Below are 8793 nucleotides of genomic sequence, written 5' to 3' on the forward strand. Positions count from 1 at the left end.
TAATTAACTACTCAAGAAGAGAGACACAGCTTTACTAACATCTTGCTCTCACTGTTGCCTTACCCTTCTCTCTGCACTCTGTTCTGCTGGAAAAGGAATAGTCAACACCAAACACAGGACACTTTTTCACATAGTCCATTCCTGTCTTAAGTACTACTTTTAATTAAACACCTGACATTTATATTGCCTGTACAAAACAGTAAGTGAAGTTTAAGAATTGGGAAAAATGTAAAAAAAAAGTATATTATTAACTCTGGAATTCATTCAATGATCCACGTCAATGGCATTTTCCTACAAAGATTTTTTTAGAGACTTTCTTTGAGACAAGGTCTCATGTAGCCCAGGTTGGCCTAGAACTGGCTGTGTAGCCAAGGATGGCATTGCACTCCTGATCCTCCTGATCCCTACTCCTTTTTATGCAAACCTGGGGATCTGATCCAATCCAGAGTTTTATGCATGGTAGACAAATCTACCAGTTGAGCTACATACACTCTCAGTAGTCTTTTGCAGCTGTGATATATGAGTTTAGACCTACATGGATTAAGTGAAAAGGCTCAAGGTTCAAGTCTTAAGGTTCAAGGTTAAGGGAAAGAAGCAATGGCTACTTTCTTTTCTTAAACTGGCTTTCTCATTGTTACACAAAAGCACAAGCTTACTTTTGCTTTTTGTTTCCCACTATATATTTTCAGTTCACAAACTTAATTGTATTTTTGTAGAATTTAAATTTTATTAATAGAAATATAATTGTCTTTTAATTAACATGGGAATTTATTATTTAAAAGACTTTTAAAACTATTTCATAATTTCTCAACTAGATAACTATTTGCTATGGTTTGGATAAGTTCTCTCAGAGGTCCATGAACTAAATAAAGCCTTAGTCACCAGCCCGTGACCCATTTTGGAGGTAGAGCATTTAGAGGTCAGGCCTAATGGGAGATGAGGTCTTTGTGTGTGTGTGGGGGGGTTACCATTTTATAGTAATAGAAAAATAAAACACTATATGTGCAGTTGGGAAAGACATTTGTATTTATGGAAACGTTCTAGAATAAGGGGGAAGGAGGAGAAAGAGGAAAAAAAGAATGAATATGAATCCCCCAAAAGTGTTTGTGGTGGGGAGGACAAAACATAGATAGGTGCTTTCACTTTGCTAAGTGAGTTGTTGACTGGTTACTGCTGACCTAGAACCATATCATTTTGGGGCGAAGGAGTAGGGACTGAGAACTTGAAAATGTGGCATAATTGGAAAACTTTGCTTCTCTTTGTACTTCTTCAAACTTACGTAAAAATCCTCTGATTTTTAAACTTCTGTTATACATAGTGACACAAATTGAAGCACCATGAATCTAGGTGTCTAGCTTCACGTTAACATTCTACTTTCAATGAGAAAACTGAATTCCTTAGACTTAGAGACTTCTGCTTTCTCCTCCTGAGACTAACTGGCCAACTTTTCACTCTCCAGACCCTTCCTTGATCTCATCTCTGAGTCTCACTTCTCTGACAGAAACTTAATCACGTGCTTCACTCCTTTGGACTAAATTTGTGGCTTACAGATTTATGTTGTATTGTCCTTATGACATTTTAACTAAATTATCTTTCAGGTGTTTGTGATTAACCAGATTTAAAGCCTTTGAAGTGTCCCATAATTGGTGAAATAGCTGGTTTGGGATAGGATGCACTCTTGCAATCCCAGCACTCAGGGAAAAAATAAGAAGATTGCTACATGTCTGAAGTAGTCTGGCGTATAAAACAAGCTCCAGACCACAGTGCTCCACAGCAAAACCATGCCTCAAAACAACAGCAAAAGTGGCAGGTGCTGCTACATACATAAACTCTTGCTGAGAAAAAGATTGTTTGGTTATTTTTAGAGCAATAAAATTTCTAGGAGTGATTTATGTTAGACAAATTTTGAAGTCAGCTGTGTGCATAGTTGTGGAAATTATTCTATGAGTGAAAAGGTAGTGACATCTGTTGACTTACATCTTGTCTTTCTCTGTACCAATACACAGCATTTTCCTGTGAGTTAGGATGTCAATACTCTCTCAGTTTCATTTTGCCATAGTCATGAACTTGTAATTTTGGATCATAAATTGTGGTAAATTAAAGTTATTATAGAATTAAAGATAGTTGTTAGGAGTGCACACACTGTCCTCAGTGATCTAACTATTGATGAAACCTATGATTTTATTTACAAAATACATAAAGCATTTGAGGTGTTGTATGTTCTAGAACTTTCCAGAAGTGTCAGAGGTCAGCATCTCTACTTGAAGTTTTAAAGAAGGGCATATGATTAACATCTGTCTAATATAAGTTGAATATAATGATGATATTATTAATTTTTTAAATAATTTATGACCATTCCAGGGTTCAAATAATTTTATACATGGAAACTGAATGTGTTTAAAAATTAATGGCTGGTACCACTCTCAAGAGTATTTGGTCAACGTAAATTAGACTCAATGGGGAAAAAAATAACAGGTAGATGGGCAGGGAGGTGGGCGAGAATCAAGGAGGAATTGAGAGGGGGGAATACAATCAAAATGCATTCTATGAAACCATCAAATAGTTAATTAAAAAATGGAAAAAAGAAGAGAAAAAATTTTTAAAGAAAAAAGAATTAAATGGAGAATGACAGTCTCTTTCTCCACTTTCATTTTTAATCACTTAATACATTGCCCTTAATTCAACACTTAATTCATTTGTCAATTGTAGGTATGCATGCAACTGGAGAGTTTAACTGTTACAGGTTTTATGCTTTATCCCGAGGTTCTTTGGTGTTGATGTTGAAGGTGCAATCTTGGAATACGCACTGTAATTAAGGATCTGTGGTGATTTTGATGGGGGAGCCCAAAACCACAATTTGCATAGATAGCCTTGATTATTGATTGCATTCATATTTCTGCCTTCTTCACTAACTTCTCACCTAGTTACAGCTTAATTTTAAAACATATTACGATGGATATTATATTCATTAATATACTATCTATGCAGGGAAGCATAGGAAACAGTTAGTACCTGGAACCTCCATTCATTTTGGGTTTTGCACACACATCCCTTGTAATAATGCACTTGTCAGCTTAGTTCCTTTGCCAGCATGTACCATGCATACACATTCCTCTCCACACAATGTACCCAGCAACCTCAGAACCCTCACTCTCACTGCCCCACCTGCACTGGACTACACATACTCATTCTGAAATTAGTATGAAAAATAGTGTTTTTCTCTTCTCCTGGTCAAAAACAAATTTAGATAGTTTCTATTCAAGTGTATTCCCAGTGTATCCAGGTGTGAAGAACAGAAGGGCAACTATGTCTTCATCTGGTTTTGGGTACATGTGCAGTAAGACAAAACTGTGTGCTACAGCAAACTTATAAGGAAAAATGCCTGTCTTGGTTAGCTTCTCTATTGCTGTGACAAAACACTCTGACCAATACCAACATGGGGAGGAAAGGGTTTATTTGGCTTTCATCTCCTGGGTCACATTTCATCACTGAGGGAGTCCAAGTTAGGAACTCAGTACAGGAACCTGGAGGCAGGAGCTGGAGCATAGGCCATGGAGGAATGCTGTTTACTGGCTTGTTCCCCTGGCCCCTGATCAGCCTGCTTTCTTCTACAATACAGAACAACCTCCCCAGGGGTGGCACCGCCCACAGTGGGCCGGACCCTCCCACATCACTCAACAATCAAGAAAATGCCTCACAGACATGGCCAGAGGCCAGTCCAATAGAGGAAATTCCCCAATTGAGATTCCCTCTACCCAGGCGTGTCAAGTTGACAACTAAAGCTATCCAGCACAACTCTCTATTTGCCATCTTATGCCTATACATAATTGGGTGTGTGTATGATAAAAATCAGATGCATAATGGAAAGAACATACACAACAGGAAAAACATTACCTAATTTATTAATCAAAATAGAGACCTGTGGGGCTGAAGAGATGGCTTAGCATTTAAAATACTTGCTGTTCTTCCAGAGGATCTAGGTTTGAATCCCAGCACCCACATGGTGGCTAACAACCATCTGTAATTACAGTTCCAGGGGATCCATCACCACTTCTGGCCTTTGCAGAGTATTGCATGCATGTGATGCACTTATACACATGCAGTAAAACACTCGTACACATAAACTAAAAATAATAAACTGTTTAAAAAATAGAGACTTGTCCATGCTACCCTTTAGGAACCAAGCTTCTCTATTTCTTGAACCCTAAAAAATGAAGCCCTGGGCAATAACTGGGATCCTTAAGCACTCACACTCATGTGGCTGCTGTCAATCTCAAGAGTGTAACCTGTAATCTCATCATTTTGAATAAAGTCATCATGCTTCTTTTTCAGATTGGTTTGAACTTATTTTCACTTTGGTTAAGTCACTAAGAATCCTGGATATACTCTACCCCTGGCCAACCCCAGGTTACTACCATTATATAATAATATATAATGCAGCTTTAACAGAAGGAAATGTTTACATCTGTGTGCCTTTTCTATTTCAGGCTACCTTAATGAAGTCACTGACACCTGCAAACTGAAACTGAGTAATTTCTCTATCAGATTTGGATGTAGTAGCAGACCAAGATCAAGATGAATGAACCAGTCAAAAGCCTTATTAGGACTGTTTTTTATACTGCCACAAAATAGAAGAAAAAAAGATTCCTGAGGACAGAATTGCTAGAAGGTTGTGAGTGTCTATAATATTTTCTCTTAGTTATTACTGTTGAGAAAATATCTGAATGACAATACAGAACATGTGGAATGATTTAAGTTGAATCTGTAATGTCCCCTGTAAGGAGAGATTTTTTCATGTTTTCAAAACCAGGTCCCCCAGCATTGATCATTATTTTGAAGGCTGTGAAGGTTTTACTTAGCTTGTAGAAGTAGGTTACCAGGGGTGAGAGCCTGGCTCCTAGCTGTAGCTCTTCTCTTCTCTGGTCCTCATGATGTGAGGAGTCTGCTATGCACATTCCTATTGCCGCAGGCTGAGCCAGTCCACTATACCTTTCTCAGTATTGATATGAATAGTGGGATATCTTTGAGAGCAATGGAGCCTTTCTCTTCTCTTGTACTGAGCCCAAAAGACTATGGTCCCCAAAACTCAATGGCCACAAAAGCCACCCAAGACAGTGACTTTGAGGTTCTTCTCTTACGGATTTGAGGAATGAAATTCCTGAACCATAGAAAGTGAGTTTTAGAAAGATGTATTTTACTTTAGGGATATTTTCACTTAAAAACCTTTGGCATCTCTAGCCCCTGGCAAAGAGTAAGCTTTTAACCAAGAAAGAAGACTGTCCACTCTTGGGGGAGGTGGGGTCTTTTTACCCTAAAACTGGTAGCCAATTTTAATCTCCTATTCCCATTACTATGATTGACTGAAATCTTTCTGGCCTATGAGTAAAATAAACGTTTCCTCCTATAAGTTGTTTCTGTCAAGTATATACTCATACTGCAACCAATACTCTAAGCCAACAGTAAAGTTTCAATAGCATGAAAGGCCCCCTTAAGAGAAATTTCTGGTCCACAGAATAAAATCTCTGACCTGGGTGGAGACTCAACATTCCAGTTTAGGCCAGGTCAATTGCCAGGCGATGGAACAACCCCTAGGAAGGCAGTTTTACCTTAAGTTATGATAAAGAGATAGGTGGAATATGTAGGGTGTTAACGAGATAGTGAAATTTTCCTGCCCAGAATTTCCATACCCTAAATCAGACATGCAGCTTTATAAGTCTGCCCAGTTACTGAATTCTTCAGAAAAGAGTAGCCTCTTCTTTGTATCTTTCTGTCTCTCCTAAGCATGCTTTTCCTACTACTTTTGGTTTCCTGACATTTTGGTTTTCTTACTCTTCTTACTCCTTCTCTAAAGCTCCCTACCTTCTAGGTGGCTGCTAGTTTGTCATGTGTCTGACCCCATGCAGCTTAAATGCACTCTGGCCTTTTTTTTTTTTTTTCCTTCTTTCTTCCAGTCTCCTCCTCAGGGCAGCTGCTGAGATTTATAGCTCACTTGCCCAGAGTGTTTTCTTTAAATGCTAATAAAATTATCCTAGAACTTCCACTTGAGTCCATTCTTAAGTTATTGTATTAATGAGACTGAGAACCCTAAGAGTGGTCCCTGATTTCCCCTGTGTCACATCAAGGCCACTACAAGCTGTTTGGTGCTCAGCTCAGTGGGGTGAGCATTCACTTTGTTTCACATTTCCTGCCTCGCCATTTTTTCCACTGTGAGATAATGATACCTCAGGATAAATGGCACATGAATCTGTCCTGAGAGTAGATGATGGTGAGGGAACAGAGAGGATGATACCACTGGCAAAGAAATTTCACACACCTTATCTTACCATATGAACTTTAATAGGGCTGAGAACACTGGAGAGAAATATGATGAAGAGATAAGTGTGGTCCAGATTTTTGCATTCCTCATTCTTTTGCCTTTCAAAGGTCTCAAGTTTGGAGTTCAAGGGGGGCACTGAAGTGGATTGCCTTTGGGTAAGAGGTGTATTAGAAGAGCTATTAACACCATAGTCAGTTTGGTGGGGGCTGTGAGGAGAGTTTAGGTGCATGTTGGCAGAGTGTATGTGGGGTGTCCTTTCTTGCAGATACAGAGGAAGGAGGATGTTCTATGCCACATGGTTGATGAGTAGCCCACAGTATGCACCAGTAGTCAGGCTGTCTCTGATTGCCTAGTGGCAGAGGAAAAGGAGGAGGTCTTGCATTTTGAGAAGGGACATGCTACCTTAAAGATGTGAGGGAAGTGGGGAGGAGGGACCCACTTAGGTAACGTGAATCCCTCATACAGGGTGAGTCACTGACAGCCCCCTACCCATAGCTTGTAGTCTGTTAGCCTGGGGTCTCTACAAATAATTAGCTATGGGGGAGGAGAGAGACAGAGCTGCAGATGGGTGTGACCTGAATAGCCTGTAATTTGAGTTCTAACAGTCTTATTTATTTTTATTAATTCTTTTAAAATTGTATTTATTTATTTAGAATGGCATATGTGAGCACTGTATTTCCATCATTCCTATCAGCAGTACTCCTGCTCCAGCTCGTCCCACTCCTCCTTAATTTTGTCCTCTCCTTTGATTACTATTGTTATGTATGCATGCACACATTTATATATACATACATATTTGTGCATGTGCATATACTATTAATTAATTTTCTTCCTGAACAGCTTGCTTAGCACCTTCTAATACTATGTATGTGCATATGCATACATATTCACATATATGTATAGTATACTGAGTCCATTTAATGGTGCTTGTGTGTACATGTATTTAGGGCTGATCACTTGGGATTGAATAACCTATCGGGGAACTCATCCCTGGAGAAGTCTGATTCTCTTTCCTTTGGCAAGGACTGAGTTCCTGTACTTCTTCATCTAGAGATGGGACCTTGTGAAATTTCTCCCATCTACATTGGCATGTCAGCTGATACTGTCTTTATGCAGGACTTGTTTAGGCAGCCAAATCGTTGATATTTCTTTGCTGTGTCTAGAATACACTATCTAGCATCAGTCATCCTGGTTTTCTGGCTCTTACGATCTTTCCACCCCCTCTTCCAGAATATTTCCTGAGCCTTAGGTGTAGGACTTGCATTGTAGATGTTTTGACTGGGTTAGGCAACCCATGATCACCTATTTTCTTCAATTTGACTGGTGGTGAAAGTTTGTAATAGTCTCCATCTGTTGCAAAGGAAACTTTTTGTTTAGTGGTGTGAGCTACACTTATCTATAAATATAAGTATTTAGAATATAGTAACAAATTACATTGGTTTAGGAAAGTGGCTGTAGTAGGGTCTCCTCTAGGATCTATGACATCTCCAGCCATGGGTATTTGGTTATATTTATAGTACTAGACACAGATTACCTCCTACCAAGCAGGCCTTAAGTCCAATTAGGCAGCTGTTGGTTACCCTAGAGATAAATGAGCCACTATTGCACCAATAGAGATATTTTGTTGGGATGGTTATTGTTGTAGTTCATAGACTTTACAGCTAGATTGGACTATTGATTGTTTTTCTTTCTTGGTAGCTTGCTTAACACCTTCTGATACTATGAGAGCTAGTCCTCAGGGAGGAGGCTTCTGGGCCATTTCCAGCTCAATTTCCCCAAATTCTTTGTCTTCAGGAATACAGCCTTACTTTCGAGTTCTGGGAGGCAACCAAAGGCTATGGCAATGGCCTAAATTGTTTGGGAAACTCTTGGACTGCTCTGACCAGCAACTCAGAGGCTAGTTTCCCTTGGCTGACAATGTGATTGTGATTTTTGTCAGCTAGACTTCAGCTATACATATGTGCATGTGTATGCACGAGCACGCTCGTGCGCACACACACGTGTATATGTATTTTTAAGTATGCTTATAAAATAATACATTTTCCTATGTCTTTTTCAGACATCCTTAGTATTATTTACCTCTCTTTGTTTGATCTCCTTCTGTATTACTTTCCCTGCTTTTATTAATAATTAAAAATTCATTGTGTATATTCTCTATACCTGGTGTTTTGTTTCATAAGGACATTTCCATATAAATATTGAATGTAGCTACTCATCATTCTAATTTTCACTTCTGTCCATTTTTAGTGACAGAAGTTGAAATTCAGAACAAGAAAATTATCTGCTCATCTGTGCCTGTGTGTGTTTATGTGTGTATTTGTATGTGTTTGAATATGGGTACACGCAGTGATTTTTGTTAGCTAGCCATGTGCCATGGTACAATTGGGAGAGGGGTCAGAAGACCATCTAGGGCATCAGTCCTTGCTTTCTACCTTATTTGAGACTCTCATTCACTGCCTCATAGTCCGAGCTATCTA

Source organism: Nannospalax galili, unplaced genomic scaffold (genome assembly GCF_000622305.1).
Source record: "Nannospalax galili isolate Female #2095 unplaced genomic scaffold, S.galili_v1.0 scaffold305, whole genome shotgun sequence".
NCBI lineage: Eukaryota > Metazoa > Chordata > Mammalia > Rodentia > Spalacidae > Nannospalax > Nannospalax galili.